Source organism: Aedes aegypti, chromosome 2 (assembly GCF_002204515.2).
Source record: "Aedes aegypti strain LVP_AGWG chromosome 2, AaegL5.0 Primary Assembly, whole genome shotgun sequence".
NCBI lineage: Eukaryota > Metazoa > Arthropoda > Insecta > Diptera > Culicidae > Aedes > Aedes aegypti.
In genome coordinates, this window is record NC_035108.1 from 236884244 (window position 1) to 236909001 (window position 24758).

The following is a 24758-nucleotide window of genomic DNA, read 5'->3' on the forward strand; positions in this document are numbered from 1 at the left end:
CAGTGTTGATAGACTCACACTCAAAATCTCAATCAATACGCTCTCCCGTGAGAGCAAACTCATTAGAGATCTGCTTCGTAAATCTCACGCTTGAGATTTTGATGCAAAATCAACTTAATCAATTCAAACCGTAAAAAATGATTCAGTAGCAAAACCCGGCAAAAACTCGTGAAACCCGAATGTTGTTGTTTACGTTAGAAAGGATTAACAAAATTTTACCAGACTAACAAGAATTTAGTGCCGTGTGAGAGTAAACTGTGGAAATACGAGACAATGAGTAAAAAAGGTGAGCCAAATCATCCATGATTTTTTGACTGCTGAGTTGTATGATTGACAACTCACGGATGAAAAATCTCAAGCGTGAGTTGTGAGAAATTGAGTTTTTCACAACACTGGACATGACAATAAATCTAATATTATCGAATAGTTTCATGCATTTTACAGTAATGCACGGTAATATGAACCATAAATATTGGAAAGTGCGTCGTGAATTTGTGTTTCGACTGAACCACAATAAACAATCTAGTTTGCATAAAATCTCGAGGCTTGTACAATGAAATACATCTTAAGGTAAAAAGGCGTAATACGCCCCCCCTTAAGGAAAAACTGCTCTATCGCAGTAGCAAATGCATCACTTCTTAAGATTTCTATGTCAATGTGTTGCTTACTTAGTTGGCCATGCTCTGCACGCAACTTTCTCTTTTCAGGTTGCTTCAAAAAAGTGTACACGAAGTTTTTTTGTGAGCGGTCCCAATGTTTACGTTTCAAAATAACCCGGGCAATATGCCCCTCCCATAGAAAAAAGGTCCACAGCGTCGTAGAAATGTTTCCAAGGAGAATTCCACCACCTGCTAAGCTTAAAAGGGTCCATTAGCAGTCGTCTTCCGGTAAAAGTTTTTGTATTAAGTACAATAGTAAAGAATGGGCTTCACCCCCCCTGAGACTTGCTTATCAAAAGCAAAATTTTAAACCAAAAACCAGATTCTCGATATTTTTAGAATTTCTATTGATTGTTTATACTTTTCAAAGAACGTATATGCGCAACATCATTCTTTCGCGAATATCTAAGATATGTAATCATATTTACGTGCGAAAGAAGCTTCAACCCCGTGAAAATGAAGAGGGGCGTATTGCCCCGTTGGGGCGTATTACACCAAGTTACCCTACTAGTTCAGCTTTTATTTTGCTCATCTTGATCGGATAGATGGAGCAAACTCGTACGCTCACAACAATTATGAGTCAGCATTCGATGTGTATTATGTAATCCGTGGCTGAGAGAGCAGAAAGGAAAGAGCGGATGCACATCTTTTATTTGATAGCTTTTGCTTACCGCGAAGCTCTTCGAACACATCATTATTCCTTTCGGGATGAACTGAGGCTGGTTGTTCCGTCAACGCAAGAGCATGGTTTCGTTTTCCTCTTTGCACTTTTGGACAAAGAGCAGCAAATAGACAGCAAAGATCTGTCTGAAAATGCTCTTCCCCGAACTGAGAAATGCAAAAACCAATCTCTTTCTCTTTGAAGCACTGCGGTTGTCAAAACAAACTCTTCACAACTGTGGGAATGAAAATAAGCAAACACAAACGTGTAAACTCTTCATCCCGCAGAGTACGGACGCTCAGTTTGTGTGTGGGTAAAACCGCTTCTCTTTTGTAGTTGATCGTTAAAAAGGAGGAGAAAGATGGTAAATCAAGAGTAAGGAAGAAGCCTGGTAGTACCTATCTACAGTGAAGTTTTGTTGAAATTATTAAAAATTTGATACTCTAACGTTGAAATCAAAAAATGTTAATTGTTGACGTTTTTTTCTAAAAGTGTTAAAATCTCATTATTAAACAAAATCCACATGATTTTGACTACATAAACAAAGGTTTTCAAAATGTATTGTGATAATAACTACTCAATTTCATCGTTTTTATTTGATTTTGCTGACCAAACAAAATAATTTGTATGAATATTCAGTAGGAATCTGTATATGTGCACGGCGACTGGTGATGGTATATGACGTGGAATGTGCACATCTACGCCAAGATATCAAAATTTCAAACTCTAAAATAATTCCAAAGCTATACAGAACATAGAAGACAATATGTTGAATTGTATAAGAAACATAAATTTGATTGGAAACATCATAAAAAACATACCTGAAAAGTTACATAAACTTGATATAATTTTTTGGTAAGAAATTGAGATATTTAACAACATTTTTATAAAGGTACTGTATCACTTAACTAGGAGGGTATTTGATGACATTGTTATGTGCGGGTTCGATTGTTGTAAAAGAATTATTGGTTCTTTGAAAACGTATTTTTTTAAACAGTCATATTAATATGGTGTCGCGTTACGAAAATCGCTTAATTTTAGACATTGTAAAATAAATACTTCTTATAGAACTCTTATATTTTCGTTTCTCTTACTACTTGTAAATATACGTGTTTCCATAAAAAAGATCTAAACTTGGACCATTACGTAAAAAAGTTACACTAGGTGCATAGTTTTGATGTCGCGTTACGTTCATTTAAATCGTAATTTTCTAGGACAAAACTACAATTTTCAAAATGCTCGTTTTCAGTCATGCTTCAACCGTTTTTTGAAATTTTTGGCTTTTAGTTGGAGGAAATAGTTGTACTAGCTTTACAATTGGTTCCACCCCGCTGCAACCCTCCCCGTTTTTGTGAGATGTGAGTATGTCTGTTTTTTTTTCTAAATTTTCACTAAAAACTGATCAAATAGCTCTGGTTTTTGAAGGGACTCGTTAGCTAGTGACCCAAATCTTATCTGAATAGTCTCTTACATGTTGGAGAATACTTGGATCCGATGGTAAACAACCTGGTTCTCTGGCAGATAATCAGGAATATCCGTAAAAATGGTCAATTCATGAAAATAACCCAAGACAGATGCGGTGTTTCTAGAGCGTCCATCCCGGGACATCCCGGGACAAAAAATCCCGAGATTTGACAAATTTCAGGATTTCCCGTTTCCCGGGATATTAGTTCTGACATACCGGGAATCCCGGGATTCCCGAAATGTACGTAGAATTTGATGAAAACCACTAAATTTATATGAAAAATATGGATCCAATTCCAATCGATTCGAAAACATGGATATGATTAAATCGGTGAATCGATTTGGCAATTCAAATGGGAATCGATTCAGTAACATCGATCTTCTTCTTGGCATTAACGTTCTCACTGGGACAGAGCCTGCTTCTCAGCTTAGTGTTCTTATGAGCACTTCCACAGTTATTAACTGAGAGCTTTCTTTGCCAATGTTGCCATTTTCGCATTCGTATATCGTGTGGCAGGTACGATGATACTCTATGCCCAGGGAAGTCAAGGAAATTTCCATTACGAAAAGATCCTGGACCGACCGGGAATCGAACCCAGGCATCTTCAGCTTTGCTTTGTTGCCGCGGACTCTAACCACTCAGCTAAGCAAGGCCCAACAAGTATCCTCGATGTTCTGGACAAATTTGCCCAACGCAAGAACCCAGACTCAGATATAAACGTCTTGGGTCAATTTGATATAAATTGGTCACTACTCCATATGCCTTGGGAACCGTTCAATGACCTCCGGAATTAGCCCCTTGGTAACCAGTAGTGCCCTGAACAACAAACCAGTTGATAAGATACCATTTTCAATTGCATTTTAGACCAAATACTATGATTCAAATTCACAACAAATGCATTTTGCTTATACAAATGCTTTTGCAAAAATGGTCAAACCTCGGTCCCTTTGACACCGGTTTGGTCATTTCTTAGGTAAAATCCGGGTCAATATGACACGAACACCTTAACCTAACTTTCTAAACGTGTTAGATATGCTTGGAAAGAAAAGGCTTGGCAGTCTTGTTTAAACAATTAAGTGAACTAAATTCTTATCGCTCCTATATTATTCTAGTTAAATCGTTGATTATTAAAATTAAGAACTTATTTTCTTGTTGGCAAATGGTCAGTTGATATTTTACTTAAACTTCAATTTTTATATTTTAAGGCCAAGATATCCGTAGCGGTAAAAGCACAGCTAATCAGCATGATCAAGCTGATGGTTGTAGTTTCGAATCATGTAAATGTATGTTTGAAGGGAGTGTTCCCAAACTTTTGCACGTGAGTGTTTAAGTTGGAGGAAGCTATTATATTATCATACATGTGATCCACACAAAATCATATTTATGGTTCCGATTATTTGTTACATTTATCTTCAATGGTAATCCTTAAGAAGAAAACGTAGGAAAGGATTGGAGATATGTCTAAAATATAATCTGCTCAACCGTATAAGCAAGTGCCAAAAGTCTCTCGGTATGGCAGAGAGCCACAAAAGAGGATAACGATAATGACGAAGATCAATCGTATGCGAGCCGAGAATATTGGATCCCCGACAGCAAGAATCATGCCAAATCGAACAGTGTGGAAAGGTTCAGAGATTGTGTAAAACTTACCGCCATGACAGATAGAAGCTACCGTATGACAGGTTTAGATTATTTAATATGGCATTGAAATATGACTTTTCCACCACAATCCTCGTCAAGCACATCTACTAAATTGAAGCCGCAGTCTGGCAGCCGGTTGATTTGCTGTCTAACTGAGACAGGGTACATGTTGAAGAAAGACCCGATTATCGATATCCCAACCAGAGGTGTAGTGAGGCTCAACAGTATCCAATGCGGTTGTTTTTGGAAGTTCGGCAACGATTTGATTAACCACTTCCTATATCACTGCAAGATCAAAAGACATGTTTGAAGTCTCATCAAATCTCCAACTGACAGCAGCTGTCTCACCTCACATGGGTTGCGATGCGTGACAGGCGACTCTGTAACATAATATCGAAAGGGTGGGCGCTTCCCCTGTCATCCTCATGGCACTTCGCTCAAGTCAAGCGGAATTATTCCACAACAGCTCTGCTGGCATGTCTTGTCTTGATTTATTCAGCCGGATCAATTCGTTTATGGTGTTTCATTTCAGTTGGCTTTGCTGGTTGCGGCAGTCAATTCAATCTTTATTAATTGAACGACAGACAGCATCTTAACCATCGGGAGTGATTATTCGAATGAGATCCAATTCTCTTCGGGGGGGTTTCCCTTTGCTTGTGGCCAATGTTAGTGATGAACTGTGGCCGATGGATGACGATAATGATATGTGAAATGAGCAAAAGCGAGTGGGAAACTGTCCAATTTGGTTCATTTCGAATCAATCGTTTGTTCGGTTGGGTTACCAATCTTGAGATTGTGGATTTGTACTCTGCTCTTGTAAAGGATCATTTGTGGTAACATTTCCTCATTCAGCAGAAGAGGCAGCTACAGTTCCAAATGGTACGTGAATCAATGGTGAACAGAAATGAGCTCTCTTCCTGTTTTAGGATTCGACTGCTGCCATTGTGCACTTCATCCCCTGTGGATGTTGTGGTTTATGTTCCTGTGGTTTGCATCAACTGCTATCATTGACATGGTTACCATCTGCTGTCTGCGGTAACCCGAAAGTGAAGAGTTGTTGATAGCTTTCAATTTGCAACTGGTAAACTGTCTATCAAGCATAACCTGCACGACTGTAGATTATTTCCATTATATCTCGGGTCATTCACATTCCACAGTCACATATGCTCCTCAGCTTTGCAAACGATTTGCCGTTTTAGAATCGATCGGGGGTCAAATGAAACCCAAATAGCTGTCACGGTGCCCCGACATACCGTTATTATGACAAAAAATTGTCCATCATCCTGAGATCATTATGCACATCTGGACCAATTTAAAACAAAATCCCTTGGAGGAATCTCGAGAAATCTTGATTTGAAGTTTTTGACAAAAAATTTCAATATAATCCTTGGTATAATTTTGCAATGCCACTGAAAAACCCTACAAAAACGCACAAAACGTTGGCCAAACTATTCTCAACTTGTATAAAATGGTTACCGTTGTTATAATTAGAATTATTTACAATTGACTTAACATACCGGAGTGGTTTGAGTATGTTTTTTTTTTTCATAGTTTACTGGTTTTAATTTAATTTATTGTTGTTTTGTATGATGAACCAGTTGAAAGGTAAAACAAATAAATTGCCAATTAATAATGTTGTTATTTCAAAAACAAGGGATCTGAAAATAAATGTTGCACAATAATAGTTAGAAGATAAGCCATATAAATACTTTTATAGTCGATTAGAGCTAGTATGTGTCAATTCTGGAGCCGTTTGTGTCAAATCTGGAATGATTTGGTTGCTCTGGTACGCTAACATCAATATCAGAATGAACATAAGCGGATATCTTCCACGGGGCCGCTGACCACCACCTGATTGATGCAACTTTTTGCTCCGGCATTCGCACTAAATGACCAGCTCACTGAAGTTTGCCTTTTTTATTCGCTCAATAGTTTTCGCACTGTTCTCAAATAAATGTGCTTAGAGAGCCAAGAATAAGCGTTTTATACAGGGAAAATTGACAATGATATTTTATTTATACACCAAATTTCCTTTCGATCTTCCAGCAATTTTGTTCACTGAAACCAATTCAGCAATACATTATTTTACTGATGTACAGCAAATCTATTTATTTTTACTGGAATTCACTAATCAAACTTGCTGAACACTTGTCAACACCATCAGATTTACTGGTTTCCAGCAATTTATTAGGTGGATGATTGATAACCAGCAATCGATTTGAAATTTTGCCGTGAATCAGCAAATACAATTACTGAATTCACATCAGCAATTTTTCTTTGCTGTAAACCAGCAAACAGTTCAACTTGTCAACCGAGCAAAATGTTTTCCTACTCGTTCTGTTCGTCCATCTTGAATAGTCAACATGGAGTTTTAAGTGAAATTCATCATTTTGATTATATTTTTTGTGTATATTTCAAATTATTATGTTTGGTAAGTACTAGATTTACTAAAATACTGAAGATTTAAAAATCACTCAACAAGTGTGCTGTGAACAGCAGATTGTATTTTTGCTCCGTACCCCTCTCGCCGCAGAGTACAGAAAATAGTGTTTCATGTTTTTTTTTATTATTAAATAAACATGAAATCCATCAAATATCGCCTAATTTTTAACTAAGCAGCACCTGGTGACCAAAATATCTGGAAAACAATAAGAAATCCCACTAAAATATCAAATAACCGATTGCTGATTAATCAGTGAAATGAAACGTTCTTTGCTGGATAATCAGTAAACCAGCTGTCACTTCGATGAAAATTTGCACCAGCAAATTTTGTTTTGCTGGATCGATTGCTGAATTTACAGCACAAAAAAAAATCAGCAGAAAATTTCTGGTTTACAGCAATAAAAATTTAGTGTGGAGGCATGCTTGCATTCACCGTTGCTCTTTTTGCATTATTATTGAAAACTAGTTTAGTTTTTGAAACACTTTTCAGTGTTGTACGATAAAGGATCGCGTGGTGTTTTGACGAACTTGTTAACGAAATAATAGATCTATGAAGTCAAATAAGCCTTTTTCAAGCAACAGTGTAGAAATGTCGTTTCCCTTTGTAAACTGTGGGTCCCTAAGCTGGTTACGTACTCCATAAAAGAAGATATTCGCAGCCAGAACACGTATTTTTACTACACGGGAAACATTATTATCATACGTCACAAGTGTTATATGGATCTTCAACAAATTCATCTACATCTTCATCAAGCAATGCTTCAGCACCAACACATGTGAACCGGCTTCTTCCTCAACATGCAACCATATATGTTTGGGAAGAGTGAATGGCTGCATTACAAGCTTGTCCATCTTTAAAATAGTGAAACCCCTGCTCTACTGCACTGCGATGGATTCCAATAAAGTCATCGTCTGCAAAATCCAGGAGTATTTTTTTTTATGATAACGGGGCACAGTGGCTGTATTAGAAGGCCGGCTACAATTTCTCAGCAAACTTAATGGTCAATGAAAGCTCTCAGTTAATAATTGTGGTAGAGTTCATAAGAGTACTCTGAAGAACGCTAATAAGAACGCTCTGTGCAAGTTGGACATAACGCCAGAAGAATGATAAGGGAGAATCAATCGGAGGGCGGTGGAGAAGACATTTTCAAAGCTTATTGGATATATTTATGTTTAAGAAGTTTCCAGAAATGTTTTAACTGTTGAAAAATGGCATTGATTTAAATTTTATTCAGTTTTATGATTGTTCTTTTTAGGGTTACAATAAAACTATGACAGAACTGGATACTGTGTAATTTTTATTTTTTTTTTTAATTTAAAGAGCATGCGTTTGCGGCGGTCGAAAGCACTTCAAAACCTATTTTTAGCTTTATGGTAAACCTCTACAAATGTACCCATTATTGTCTTCTGTATAATTCAAGTTGGCCAGAATACATCTATTTACAACAATAATAAGTACACGAAAGAAAACCAATGGTAAAAAAAAAAACAAATTTCAAATTGTTTCAACCTGATTGGAACAACCGAATTCATCGTTCAATTCAATGAAGATTATAATGAATTGAAATGTGGGGTTATAGATGCTGCAGATGAAGCAAACATGATTCATTCCAAACAAATTTAATTTAATTTAATTTGTTTTCAATAATAAGTAATTCATAACTGTTCATTACAACATACTAAAAGTTGTTTAAAGAACTAACCGAAAATGACATCATGCTCAGGTAGTCAGACACAGCTTGCCAAGCCTTACAAAATTTTAGAAGGTCTCATACGAAATGCGTGACAAAATAGAGAAGGGAGGATTTGAAGGAGTTTAATTCTAGCGTGACAAAATGTAAGCACCATCCTTAAACTGTCTATCAAGCATAACCTACACGATTTTATATTATTTTCATCATATAAGGGTCATTCATAAACCACGCTAGAATATAATCCTCTGGAGTAACACAACCAAGTAGGGATTTGAGGAAAAAATAACCCGCCCCAAAAGCAAAACCATATACACTACCCGTCATAAATACGGACTCACTGAAATAAGTATTGCAAATTGCAACACTCAGCTGAATAATGAATCACCCCCAAAAAGTTTAGCATCACCTCAAAACAGGTTAATTCACATTGCTATATCTCGAGATCCTTACGACTTGCAAAGAAGCGATCTTCAGCAAAGTTGTTCAGGGGTTCAAGGACATCCGGAAAGTGAAGAGTTTAGTTCGCGATTTTGCCGCTAGGTGGCGCTAGTGAACATGTAAAATTGAGCATTTCAAACTAGTTCTAGCTTGTGATCCATAAGAGATAGAAAGTTCGGGTCTTCGGCAAAGTTGCTCAGGGGTTCAAGGACATCCGAAAAGGAAACAGTTTAGTTCGCGACTTTGCCACTAGGTGGTGCTAGTGAGCATGTAAAATTGAGCATTTCAAACTAGTTCTAGCTTGTGATCCACATGAGATAGAAAGTTCGAGTCTTCGGCAAAGTTGTTCAGAAAGTCAAGGACATCCGGAAAGTGAACAGTTTAGTTCGCGATTTTGCCGCTAGGTGGCGCTAGTGAGCATGCAAAATTGAGCATTTTGAACTAGTTCTAGCTTGTGATCCATAAGAGATAGAAAGTTCGAATCTTCGGCGAAGTTGGTAAGAAGGCCAAGTACATCCGGAAGACAAATAGTTAGGTTGTAGATTTCGCCGCTAGGTGGTGCTAGTGAGCATGCAAAATTGAGCATTTCAAACTAGTTCTAGCTTTTGATCCACATGAGATAGAAAGTTCGAGTCTTCGGCAAAGTTGTTCAGAAAGTCAAGGACATCCGGAAGACAGATAGTTTGGTTCGAGATTTCGCCGCTAGGTGGCGCTTGTGAGCATGTAAAACTGAGCATTTTGAACTATTTCTAGCTTGTGATCCACAAGAGATAGAAAGTTCCAGTCTTCGGTAAGTAAAGAACAGAAATAAAGTTAAGGACATCCAAATATATTTTTTTTGGTTCCTAATTTTGCCACTAGGTTGCACTTGTACGCATATTTAATTAAATATATGAAACAAATTCTATCTTTCGAGCCAGATGATAGAAATAGAGATAGAAAGTTTGAGTCTTCGGCAAAGTTGTTCGGAAAGTCAAGTGCATCCAAGAAACAGTTTACTCTGGAGGGATGACTGTACCTAAACATTATGAATTTGATAAGATAGAATTTCCAGAATGCTGTTCAGAAATCCTTTGACTTTTGGAAGTTGAAGTGATTAGGGATGGAATCATATTAAATTAAAGTGATTCAGGTCTGATCAAATGTATATTTAAGTGTATCATATCTGATTCATATTCTAGTGATTCTGGTATGACTTACTCCATGTGCGAGTGACTCAGTCAGGATTCATATTCATCATATTCAAATTATTCAAGTCAGAATCTCTTAATGGTTCAAGTTTGATTGACTTCATATCCAATTGATTGATGTCCTATTCTCTTTATATTCATGTCTTTCGGGTTTGATTCACTCTATATTCAAGAAATTCAGGTTTGACTTTAATATGGAGTAAACAAAAGTCATGTCGGATTCGCTCCATATTCAAGTGATTCAGGTTTGATTCGCTTTATATTCAAGTGCTGCAGGTCTGAAGCACTTCATAGTCACCTATTTCAAGTACGAATTACTTGATATTCAAGTAGTTCAGGTTTGATTCATCTAGAATTTTCCACTTTTACAGGTATGACTTGATGTTCAAGCAGGTTAGGGCTGATTCACTTCATTTTCAAGTGATTCATGCTTGAATCACTTTATGTACGTTTTTCAGATTTGATTAGTTCAATATCCATGTGATTGATGTTTGATTTTTGAAGTAAATTTAAGGTCTCATTCACTTTATATTCAAGTGTTTCAGATTTGATTAGCTCCATATCCAAGAGACTCATGTTCAATTCACTTCATATTCAAGTGTTTCAGGTGAGAATCACTTCATATGATTCATGTCTGATTCACTTCATAGTCAAGTGTTTAAGGTAATATTCACTTCATACACAAGTAATTCAGTACCGATTACATTCTTATTCAATTTATTCAGATATGATTCGCTCTATATCCAAATGATTCATGTCATGTGACACTTCATTTTTGAATGCATGCTCACTAGCGCCACCTAGCGGCAAAATCGCGAACTAAACTGTTCGTTTTCCGGATGTCCTTGAACCCCTGAGCAACTTTGCCGAAGACCCGAACTTTCTATCTCTTATGGATTACAAGCTAGAACTAGTTTGAAATGCTCAATGTTGCATGCTCACTAGCGCCACCTAGCGGCAAAATCGCGAACTAAACTGTTCGCTTTCCGGATGTCCTTGAATCCCTGAGCAACTTTGCCGAAGACCCGAACTTTCTATCTTTTATGGATCACAAGCTAGAACTAGTTTGAAATGCTCAATTTTACATGCTCACTAGCGCCACCTAGCGGCGAAATCGCGAACTAAATTGTTCGCTTTCCGGATGTCCTTGATCCCCTGAACAACTTTGCTGAAGATCGCTTCTTTGCAAGTCGTAAGGATCTCGAGATATAGCAATATGAATTAACCTATTTTGAGGTGATGCTAAACTTTTCAGGGTGATTCAATATTCAGCTGAGTGTTGCAATACTTATTTTAGTGAGTCCGTATATATGACGGGTAGTGTAAATGTATAAATCGACATTAAAATGGCCCATGATGATCAAACTACCAAGACTTATTTACATCCCTTAAATTTGATCATTTGGACCCCTAGAAGCTAACTTGAAAATTTGAGCGGAATCCGGAGCCCAAAATCTGGGGAGGGGTGGCATCAATTTTATACGAACTTCAAATTTGTATGGAAAAAATCGACCAAATATATGGGAAAAATAGCACGGTAAATGGCTGGGCATGGCGTACTATTGGTACCTCGCGTACCTGCAGGAATAAAATAGACCCCTTTGTGCGGTCCTTAGCCTCTTGCCCAGCAACTCCTATCCCCTACCTCCTCGTGGTACTGGTCGGGATACGAGTAACCTTTTGGGAAGATCGGGTAACCAACCCTGGTGGGAACTTTGGTTGTATGCGGGGGGGTTTGATTTTGCTTTTGTTTCAGCAAACCTGGAGCGTCTGTACTCCATGTTAGGAACAGCTCACAACAGCGTCTTTTCCCTATGTCAGGGGTGGCTGATCATCGTCCGAGTGCCAGACTGTAAGCTAAACTGCGCACTATGGTCGTCCGAACATTTAGGGGGTTGGTGTCCGGCCCTGCAAGCTAGCCGTAAAAAAAACAAGCAACGAATAATCAACGAGAGAATACGAACCGGGACAATCGGCGAAGACCACAGCGACGTAAAGGGACTAGCGATTGGAAGCTCGGTACATGGAACTGTAAATCTCTCAACTTCATCGGGAGCACACGCATACTCGCGGATGTGCTGAAGGACCGCGGATTCGGCATCGTAGCGTTGTAGGAATTGTGTTGGAAGAGATCAATGGCGCGAACGTTTAAAGGTGACCATACCATCTACCAGAGCTGCGGCAACACACACGCTGGGAACAGCTTTTATAGTGACGTATTATTGCTAGAAAAAACCGCCTCCTGGAGGAGACGGGGTGCGAGAAGATGGAACAGCTGTGCCGGTCTCAAGAAACACGTAAGTTCTATCAGAAGCTCAACGAATCCCACAACGACTTCGTGTCGAAAGGTGGAAGCAGCACTTCGACGAACACCTGAATGGAAACTTAGAGCACATACAATGAAGGATGGTACAACGGATGAAATGCCTTCGTCAGCATTGAGAACGATGGAAACCAACCAGCCCCCACATTGAGGGAGGTTAAGGATTCCATTCACCAGCTCAAGAACAATGAAGCTGCTGGTAAGGATGGTATCGGAGCTGAACTCATGAAGATGAGCCCGGAGAGGCTGGCCGTTTGTCTGCATCGGCTGATAGGCACAATCTGGGAAACAGAACAGCTACCGGAGGATTGGAAGGATGGGGTAATATGCCCCATCTACAAGCAAAACGATAAGTTAGATTGTGAGAACTTTCGAGCGATCACCATTCTTAACGCGGCCTACAAAGTATTATCCCAGATCATCTTTCGTCGTCTGTCACCTGTAGTAAAGGAGTTTGTGGGAAGTTATCAAACCGGCTTCGTTGACAGCCGATCGACAACGGACCAAATATTTACTGTACATCAAATCCTCCAAAAATGTCGTGAATACCAGGTCCCAACGCATCACTTGTTCATCGAATTCAAGGCGGCATACGATAATATCGACCGCGTAGAGCTATGGAAAATCATGGGCGAGAACAGCTTTCCCGGGAAGCTCACTAGACTGATAAGAGCGACGATGGAAGGTGTATAAAATTGTGTGAAGGTTTCAGGCGAACACTCCAGTTCGTTTGGATCCCGCTGGGGACTACGACAAGGTGATGGACTTTCGTGTCAGTTGTTCAATATTGCGCTAGAAGGTGTTATGCCGGGTTTGACAGCCGGGGTACGATTTTTACGAGATCCAGTCAATTTGTTTGCTTCGCGGATAATATGGACATTGCCGGACGTACATTTGAAAAGGAGGCAGACCTGTACACCCGCTTGAAACGCGAGGCAGCAAAAGTTGGACTGGTGGTGAATGCGACCATGACAAAGTACATGCTAGCTCGTGGGCTCAGCGCGACAGGACTCGTTTAGGTAGCAGTGTTACGATAGACGGAGATACGTTCGAGGTTGTCGACGAGTTCGTCTACCTTGGATCCTTGCTAACGGCTGACAAATAACGTTAGCCGTGAAATACGAAGAGCATCATCAGTGGGAATCGGGCCTACTATGGACTCTACAAGAAGCTGCGGTCAAAAAATATTCACACCTGCACTAAATGTACCACGTACAAAACGCTCATAAAGCCGGTAGTCCTCTACGGGCATGAAACGAGTACGATGCTCGAGAAGGACTTGCAAGCCTTGGATCCTTCGAACTTCGGGTGCTTGGTACGATCTTTGGCGGTGTGCAGGAAAACGGTATGTGGCGGCGAAGGATGAACCACGAGCTCGCTCAACTCTACGGCGAATCCAGTATCCAGAAGGTGGTCGATGAGCAGGGCATGTTGCTAGAATGCCGGATAGCAATCCTGCAAAGATGATGTTCGCGTCGGATCCGGTTGGTACAAGAAGGCGTGACTAAGTGGGCGGATTAAGTGCGTATCGATTTGGCGAGCGTGGGGTACAATCGAGGATGAAAAGATGCGGCCACGAAACGAGTATTGTGGCATGAAATTGTTGATTCAGTATTATCTGTTTAGATGTTAACTACTTAAATGAAATATGGGAAAACGGTTTAAGGCAGCGTACGATTCAGTGGATAGAAATGAGCTGTGGCAGAAAATGTCCGAACTTAGTTTTCCGACAAAACTATTCAGGCTTATACGTGCAACGCTAGTTGATTCGAAATTAAGTGTTTGGGTTGCAGACGAGGTGTCACTTTCGAATTTACTGCTCAACAATACACTCGAGAACGTTGTTAAGAGACCTGGCGTGCAGAGAAACGGCCTTATTATTACACGGTCGCAGGTATGCCTTGGCTTTGTGGACGATATCGAAATAAATGAAAGGGCAGTAGAGTGAGCTTTCGTTCTTCTAAAAAAATGTCGAGTATAGACTTGACCATTAACTCTATCAAAACAATGTACATGGTTGAATGTAGAGATGGATGGAGGTTTCCCGACCAGATGGAAGAAAAAAGGTTATAACATAATGTAATCCCCTGATATGATTTATTTTATATCTCCAGTTGTCATAAAACATGTACCGTTAGTAGTTAAAATAACAAAAATTCTAACAAAATTCGCACCAAATAAAACAAATCTCATTATAATGATAACAAAATTATTACAGAATGTATTTCATAGATGTTACATAATAACAAAAATTATTTCCTATTTTGTTACTGTCATAAGTTAGGATGTTATTTACAACAAACTTACAAATGCAATGGCGAACAAATGTTGTTATAAATTTGTTACAAAAAAAAAAACAAGTTAAGAACAAGGCCATCTAGATAACAAAATTATATCAACTTCTGTTAGTCTGACTGCTGTTGATAGAAATGAGTTATAATCTTGTTATGTGACTCTAGTCGGCTACTAGTGCTATCGCTTAGAGATGGTCGGGTTTCACATTTTTCAAACCCGAACCCGACCCGTACCCGACTTATTTTATTTCTTCAAACCCGGACCCGACCCGAACCCGAGACAATAATTGAAAAGAAAACCCGGACCCGACCCGAACCCGAAAAATTTTTGCTGTGTAAACCCGAACCCGGCCCGAAACCCGAATTTTTTTTGTAAGAAAAACCCGAATAAAACCCGAGTTTGAAAAGATGGTAAATTCATCGTTTCTGATGCATAGGGAAGCTTTAAGGTTGTTACTTTGTTCACAATTCTCATCAAACCCGACCTAAACCCGACTCCAACCCGACTTTTTGCAAGCCCGAACCCGACCCGTACCCGATAATTTTGTAGCTTTCAAACCCGACCCGAACCCGGAAAAATTCAAATTTTCAAACCCGAACCCGACCCGAACCCGTCGGGTTCGGGTTCGGGTCGGGTTTCGGGTTTGAAAACCCGAGACCCGACCATCTCTACATCGCTGAGATAATGCTTGATGGAGATGTGTTTGAAGTTGTACCTTAGAACAGTCGTAACATATGACTATGATGGTTCCCATGAATTAATGTGCTCCCAAGCATAATTGTCCTTATACTGATTACCTACGTAATCAATTTAGGTAACGAAAACGAATTTCGATGTGTACCAAACGCTGATTATTATTATAGCTTGTAGCATGGACAAAAAGCCTTCAGTATTTTCGAGCGTGAAGTGCAGCGGATAAGCAGGGTACATGCACCGGAAGAGGACCAAGGATCGCGCAATATTCAGCACAAATGAAGCTTTAATTTTACATCAAATTAAACAATGTTTTATTCCGTGATACCCCAAACAATACCATAGTTTTTTTTCGTATACATTACACTAACGATAGTGTGTTAAGCGCTGCTCTGTATGTGACAAGAATTGTTTTTCCCTTCTGCCTGTTGATAGCGTTCCATTTACGCGCTGTCAATGTTTGTCAGACACTGTGCACTTGTTAACGTCTTGTACTCTCATATTTTCCGCCACATGATTACGACAACAGTGCTTGGAGCAAGAGAAAGCGCATCCTACAGAGTGGGGTGGACATCGTGCATTGTGCCGTGAAAGAAGGAGAATCAATTTCAATCCACCTTCAGTGTGGTTCAAACTTGTTCACAAACATGTCGATTTGAAGAGCTGTGCTGCAAGTATTTTTGGATAACATATAGCAGTCATCCAATTAAAAAATGTGTATGCTATGTTGAACGTTTCCGGGTTTAAATTTTCTTTGAAAATCTTTGAGGAATGATTAGTTGCTTTACTATCACCCATGTAAACAATAATCAGTGATATTGAAATTGTCATTACTTACTAAAATTATGGCCCCAGAAGCTAAATATCAAGGGAAGACGCTTATAAGTTATTTACTTTTTGAATTGATACAAAACTCAAAATACCTTGAACCCCGGATTACGCCTGAAAGTGGACATAGATGGCCGTACAACTCGCAGTTGCTACTGCGTCATTGATCAGAACAACCCAAGTTGCACAGAGACTCAATGACTTGGCCATGGAACAGCTAACCATTCTCACTGTGCACAAATCGAGTGCTCAAAATTTTAAAATCAATAATGGCGCCGACCATGTTCTTGCGATCATCGGGGGAGTGAAGGAATGTTAGTTAGACAGTAGAGATGGTCGGGTCTCGGGTTTTCAAACCCGAAACCCGACCCGAACCCGACGGGTTCGGGTCGGGTTCGGGTTTGAAAATTTGAATTTTTCCGGGTTCGGGTTCGGGTCGGGTTTGAAAGCTACAAAATTATCGGGTACGGGTCGGGTTCGGGCTTGCAAAAAGTCGGGTTGGAGTCGGGTTTAGGTCGGGTTTGATGAGAATTGTGAACAAAGTAACAACCTTAAAGCTTCCCTATGCATCAGAAACGATGAATTTACCATCTTTTCAAACTCGGGTTTTATTCGGGTTTTTCTTACAAAAAAAATTCGGGTTTCGGGCCGGGTTCGGGTTTACACAGCAAAAATTTTTCGGGTTCGGGTCGGGTCCGGGTTTTCTTTTCAATTATTGTCTCGGGTTCGGGTCGGGTCCGGGTTTGAAGAAATAAAATAAGTCGGGTACGGGTCGGGTTCGGGTTTGAAAAATGTGAAACCCGACCATCTCTATTAGACAGCCATTTTTGATAGAAACAGAAGAATATTCTACATCTCCACAGTTGTCATGGAATGGATATTGGATTAGTAAGATAAGGTAAGGATCTGGGAGTCATCAATGGTTGGTGATGCGATCCATGATATAATCACGCCTAACCGGATTCGTGATATTACTCGATAAACGCATTGTACGCCGAACAAGTGTTCATCGCTCTTGAACATTTGAACATTGTGCAGCAATTGCCAATGCAAGGGATTCCGAAAAGATGACCACTCGGGACCTGATTTCTGCTCTAACTTCGTGCTTAGCATTAGTCACAGTATTATCAACCCCTGCAATAGGGACGTTAACCATTTTTCGAAGAAGATGGAGCAACAGACATAAGCGCTCGCTCATTGCATTCGGTTGCGATCCTGTATCTAACAGGGCACGGGCTATGTGATCTTGGCCGTAGACGTCGACGACTATGAGCACTACTGTAGTCCAGAGCACGCTGGCGTTGGATGACTTGACAGTTGAAATGGCTTCGGGCGTTGGTACTGCGGCAACGGCTGTCACTACGCTAGATGGTTCAGGCAAAGGATTTTCGCACGCTACTTCCCTTGCTACTTTTTCCATCTCAGACGGTCCGGGATGAATCATGGAATCATGATGACGCCTTGAACAGTGCTTGCAATTGTATTTCGAGCGGCAGCTGCGTGCAAAGTGGTCACTCCGGAAACAGTTGCTGTAAAGCTTCTTCTCCGTTAGCACCTTCATTCGACCTTTAGGGTCTAGACCGTTGAAAACAGAGCAATCGAAGATTGAATGTTTCTGCTTCTCACACGCAGGGCAAGTTGGGAAAGATTTTGACGGGACTTCAGTGACCGCATTCGTACTCAATCTTGGCTGGTTAGGCTGATCAACTGGATCGCCTAATTGCTCGAAGTCCTTCGTATGCCGTTGAAATTCATTCACAATTTTAAGCAGGGCTTCGACATTGTTGTTCGGGATTTTGGGATGCTTCAACAGTGCTCGTATGTGCTTTTTACGTAGAATAGCCTTATTCGAATATCGCTTCACCAGCGTGTACCAAGCGACGGCATAGCTATTGGCGGTAATCATGATAGACTGGATTAGCCTGGCAGCTTCGCCTTTCAAAGTCGCCCGAAGGTAATGGAATTTTTGAACGTGAGAAATTTCCGTTGACCATTGGTTGGTAAATGGCTGGGCATGGTTGGTAAATAGCTGGGCATGGCGTACCATTGGTACCTCGCGTACCTGAAGGAATAAAATAGACCCCTCTGTGCGGTCCTTAGCCTCTTGCCCAGCAACTCCTATCCCTACCTCCTCGCGGTACTGGCCGGGGTACGAGTAACCTTAGGGAAGATCGGGTAACCAACCCCCGGTGGGAACTTTGGTCGTATGCTGACAGGGAAGGGGGGGTTTGCTTTTGCTTTTTGCTTCTGCAAACCTTGAGCGTCTGTACTCCATGTTAGGAGCGGCTCACAACAGCGTCTGTTCCCCATGTCAGGGGCGGCTGATCATCGTCCGAGTGCCAGAGAAGGACTCTAAGCTAAACTGTGCACTATGGTCCTCCGAACATTTAGGGGGAATGGTCCTCCGGAAATCAAGGGGGTTGGTGTCAGGCCCTGCAAGCCAGCCGTAAAAAACATCAAGCAACGAATAATCAACGAGAGAATACGAACCGGGACAATCGGCGAAGACCACAGCGACGTAAAGGGACTAGCGATTGGAAGCTCGGTACGTGGAACTGCAAATCTCTCAACTTCATCGGGAGCACACGCATACTCGCCGACGTGCTGAAGGACCGCGGATTCGGCATCGTAGCGTTGCAGGAAGTGTGTTGGAAGGGATCAATGGTGCGAACGTTTAGAGGTAACCATACCATCTACCAGAGCTGCGGCAACACACACGAGCTGGGAACAGCTTTTATAGTGATGGGTGATATGCAGAGGCGCGTGATCGGGTGGTGGCCGATCAATGAGAGAATGTGCAAGTTGAGGATCAAAGGCCGGTTCTTCAACTTCAGCATAATAAACGTGCACAGCCCTCACTCCGGAAGCACTGATGATGATAAAGACGCTTTTTACGCGCAGCTCGAACGCGAGTACGACAGCTGCCCAAGCCACGACGTCAAAATCATCATAGGAGATCTAAACGCTCAGGTTGGCCAGGAGGAGGAATTCAGACCGACGATTGGAAAGTTCAGCGCCCACCGGCTGACGAACGAAAACGGCCTACGACTAATTGATTTCGCCGCCTCCAAGAATATGGCCATTCGTAGCACCTACTTCCAGCACAGCCTTCCATACCGATACACCTGGAGATCACCACAGCAGACAGAATCGCAAATCGACCACGTTCTGATTGATGGTCGGCACTTCTCCGACATTATCGACGTCAGGACCTATCGTGGCGCTAACATCGACTCCGACCACTATCTGGTGATGGTCAAACTGCGCCCAAAACTCTCCGTCGTTAACAACGTACGGTACCGACGGCCGCCCCGGTATGACCTAGAGCGGCTCAAGCAACCGGATGTCGCAGCGGCATACGCGCAGCACCTCGAGGCTGCATTACCGGAAGAGGGTGAGCTGGACGAAGCCCCTCTTGAGGACTGCTGGAGAACAGTAAAAGCAGCCATCAACGATGCAGCTGAGAGCAACATCGGGTACGTGGGACGGAGTCGACGGAACGATTGGTTCGACGAGGAGTGCCAGGAGGTTTTGGAGGAGAAGAATGCAGCGCGGGCGGTCATGCTGCAGCAAGGGACCCGGCAGAACGTGGAACGCTACAAACGGAAACGGCAACAGCAGACCCGCCTCTTTCGGGAGAAAAAACGCCGCCTGGAGGAGACGGAGTGCGAGGAGATGGAGCAGCTGTGCCGGTCTCAAGAAACGCGCAAGTTCTATCAGAAGCTCAACGCATCCCGCAAAGGCTTCGTGCCGCGAGCCGAGATGTGCAGGGATAAGGATGGGAGCATTCTGACGGACGAGCGTGAGGTGATCGAAAGGTGGAAGCAGCACTTCGACGAGCACCTAAATGGCGCTGAGAGCACAGGCAATGAAGGACGGGACAACGGAAGAAATGCCTTCGTCGGTACTGCGGAAGATGGGAACCAACCAGCCCCCACTTTGAGGGAGGTTAAGGATGCCATTCACCAGCTCAAGAACAATAAAGTTGCTGGTAAGGATGGTATCGGAGCTGAACTCATAAAGATGGGTCCGGAGAGGCTGGCCATTTGTCTGCATCAGCTGATAGGCACAATCTGGGAAACAGAACAGCTACCGGAGGAGTGGAAGGAAGGGGTAATATGCCTCATCTACAAGAAAGGCGACAAGTTAGATTGTGAGAACTTTCGAGCGATCACCATTCTAAATGCGGCCTACAAAGTATTATCCCAGATCATCTTCCGTCGTCTGTCACCTGTAGTAAACGAGTTCGTGGGAAGTTATCAAGCCGGCTTCGTTGACGGCCGATCGACAACGGACCAGATCTTTACTGTACGGCAAATCCTCCAAAAATGCCGTGAATACCAGGTCCCAACGCATCACCTTTTCATCGATTTCAAGGCGGCATACGACAGTATCGACCGCGTAGAGCTATGGAGAATCATGGACGAAAACAGCTTTCCCGGGAAGCTCACGAGACTGATAAGAGCGACGATGGAAGGTGTGCGAAATTGTGTGAAGGTTTCAGGCGAACACTCCAGTTCGTTTGGATCCCACCGGGGACTACGACAAGGTGATGGACTTTCGTGCCTGTTGTTCAACATTGCGCTAGAAGGTGTTATGCGGAGAGCCGGGCTTAACAGCCGGGGTACGATTTTTACGAGATCCAGTCAATTTGTTTGCTTCGCGGATGATATGGACATCGTCGGCCGAACATTTGAAAAGGTGGCAGACCTGTACACCCGCCTGAAACGCGAGGCAGCAAAAGTTGGACTGGTGGTGAATGCGGCCAAGACAAAGTACATGCTAGCTGGTGGGGCCGAGCGCGACAGGGCTCGCCTAGGTAGCAGTGTTACGATAGACGGGGATACTTTCGAGGTGGTCGACGAGTTCGTCTACCTTGGATCCTTGCTGACGGCTGACAATAACGTTAGCCGTGAAATACGGAGGCGCATCATCAGTGGAAGTCGGGCCTACTGTGGTGGATGCACCCCCTGTTTACGCCTATGTGCGGCATGAAGGAGGTCGTGGAATCGAACGATGAGTGTTATGCTTTGTAAGCATAAACATCCAGCGTTCGAGAACGATAACCTACCGTAATGCACACGCAGCGAAATGGGCTGTAGCATACCACCTCGGTAGAATGCTAGAGTTAAGTAAGAATGAAAAATAAATGAGAATGAAAGTAACCATAGACCGGACCAGTTCATTGGCTATCACTCACCCAGTCATTGGGACATAACATGGCGATCCTTTGCCAGTGACTACACCAAACGAATCAATCAGTGCAAGTTAATTATGTGATTAACCCCGCAACTACACCAACGAATCAATAAGTGCAAGTTAATTAATTGATATAGTGATCGGAAAAGTGCAGCAAAATGGGTTGGTTTTCGGCGGACGAAATCGTCGCCCCAGCCGCAGTGACTACAACAGAAAGTCATCACACAGCACAGACCGTAGCGCTATGTCTTATGGCCGGAGTAGCCGTGGGATATCTACTCGTAAAAAGTCTGATGAAGTGTCACCGGCAGCAAACGGAGCGTGTTGCGGAGCGCACCGCACGGTTGGCAAATTTGCCTGCCTAATGATTCACATTCACATTCGGCGCGAAGAAAATTAGTGCCAAAAAGTGAACGAAAAGACTATGAACTAAGTCGTTAAATTGGAAAAGTGCACAGAGAAGCAAATGCTAGTGACCACGGTATACAAATTAACAAGTGATCAACGAATTTTAAGAACAATCATACATGATGGGAGATCGAAGAACACTAAATGAAGAAAAGCTGAGACAGTGCTACCAATTTTTCGAGCGAGAATTGATGCATTGGGAACGCCTCGCTAGGAAAAGATTGTTAATCACCATAGAGGAATTTGAATCCAAGAAGGCCATCATTGAAGCAGTTCATCGCGTGGCAGCAGTAGCAGCCATCGAATGTGGACCAGTGGACGTACAAAACCTTCAGTGGAACTACGGTGAATTATCCATGGCGATGGAGGCATATCGACAAATGGATTTATAAGGGAAGTAGCTAATGAATGAACCACATATAGGATAAGATACTGATAGAAAATTACAATTTTAGGTAAAAAGTACGAATGGGTACATGTATTCATGGACGAACATGGACGAACAAATGGCACAGTGGTGAGTGAAAAGTAGATGTAAAGCAAAAAAAAAAAAAAAAAAATGGAATGGATAAATTTTTCAGCATCGAAGATGCTATTTTCAAACTGCATCAAAGCTTGAAAAAATATAATACATTTAAAGTAGAGACACGAGACAAAAAGGTGCATACATTGATAGCTCTTAAAGAAGATTTAAAAGCAATAGTAAAGAGCAGCTCAATTGACTATGCAACTAGGCAACATTTGTTTGCCAGGTATAAAAGGCTAAGAGCAGTTATTTACGATTGTCTAAATCTTTTAAAGTCACCTTTGGAAGAATCGATACTGGGAAATTTATTCACTCTAGAGTTAGAACAGGAATCATTAGATAACAATAATTGTAAAGATTCTACAGAAGGCTCAGAAACAGAGTTTGAAGAAGAGTTTGAAAACATGGCCACGAAACTTGATCTCAGTTTAGGCCTGAAGGTAATTCAGCCGTTCGATGGAACAGTAGCTAAGCTAACTAGTTACATCGAAGGAGTTGAGCTCTTCCAGGACTACTCTGAAGGGGTGCCAGAAGACAAAATAATAAAATTTCTAAAGACTACGCTAGTAGGTTCTGCGCACGGTGCGATCGATGGATCTGTAACCGTTGCGGATGCCCTACAGGCTTTGAAAAACAAATTCGCGATCAGAGTAACACCAAGAGCGGTTCAGAACGAAATGAGCGCTCTAAAACAAAGCCAAAAGTCAATATCTGACTTTGGTTCTGAAATGGAGAAATTGTCGGCCAAACTGGCAGCAGCTCATGTTTCTATGGGCACATTTGCGCATGAAGCCGCCGCTGTAAATATTGTAGAACCTATTGCGGTTCAATCATTTATTGATGGATTGAAAGATCCGTCAACTAAATTTTTTCTAAAGGCCCGAAACCCAACAACTTTGAACAAGGCAATCTCTGATGCCTTAGAGTGCCAGGCAACGCCCAGCACAGACAATATGAATGAAAACATGATGGCATTATGGTGTACATCAAACCAACGCCCGTACTACTATGCGAGAGGTCGCAGAGGTTATGGTGGAAACCGTGGGTATCAAAATACTCGTGGTAGAAGCTATGGCCGAGGTAGAGGCAATTACTCAAATTACAACAACCCTAGGAATGACAATATGAATTCACAACCCCAGTCACACAATTATGGCAGAGGCCATAGAGGAAATAGACCACCTCGAGCTAACCACAACGGGAACGATCACAGGGCGCATACAGCAAATATAGCTGAGCAAGCACCCGAACAACCACGTCAACGTCAACCTGTGAACCAGGAGCAAAACCAAGCAGAGGAAGCGAACTTAATAGATTTTTTTCGCTAATTTCAGTGTTAAAAAAGCACTAAGAGCCAAATTTGAATTATTTGGAAGGAGTATAGAATTGATAGTAGACAGCGGAGCATCCTGTTGTCTACTGGACAAAGAGTATATTCCGAAAAATTGTAAAATAAATAAGTCATCAACCATTGAAGTCAGAGGAGTAAATGGAATAACACATACATTGGGATATGTGGATACATCTTTAGGCCATGAGTTGGCAGAGTATCCTGTTAGATTTCATATACTGGAGCAATTACCAGCAAACGTTATTGGTTTGATTGGTACAAACTTTTTGAAAAAATTTGGAGCAAAAATTGACTTTGCAAAAATGAAGATGGAATTCACAATTCCGAGTGGTGAAATACATTTCACAATACCACCAAGATATGAATATATTACATACATAGAAACAGAATTCGCCGAAACATGTGTGGTACTGAACCAGAAAGTTCAGCCAAATGTGTTTGTGGCCAATTCTATAGCAAATCCCGTGAATGGTAAAATACCGGTGCGATTGGTGAATATTTCAAATAAACCAGTTGTTATTAAAGATTTGAAACCAAGGATAGCATTAGCTGAAAACTACAATGTTATAGAATTGAAAAAGGATGATCAAAAATACGACAAAATTCGAGCGAGCAAATTATTGGAAGAATTAAAATTAAATCACTTATCTGGTAGTGATGAAAAAGCTATTAAACAAATTTGCTTGAAATATTCCGATATATTTTGTTTAAAAGGCGATAAGCTTGGTACCACCAATGTTTATTGCCCGTCATTAACGGTCAAGCCAAACATCCAACCAGCATTTAGTAAACCTTACAGGCTTCCTTTCTCTCAGAAAGAAGAAGTCTGCAAACAGGTGGAAAATATGCTTAAAGATGGTATCATTGAAGAAACCAAATCTGAGTGGAACAGCCCCTTGTTGCTAGTTCCCAAAAAATCAGACAATGATTCAAAGAAATGGAGAT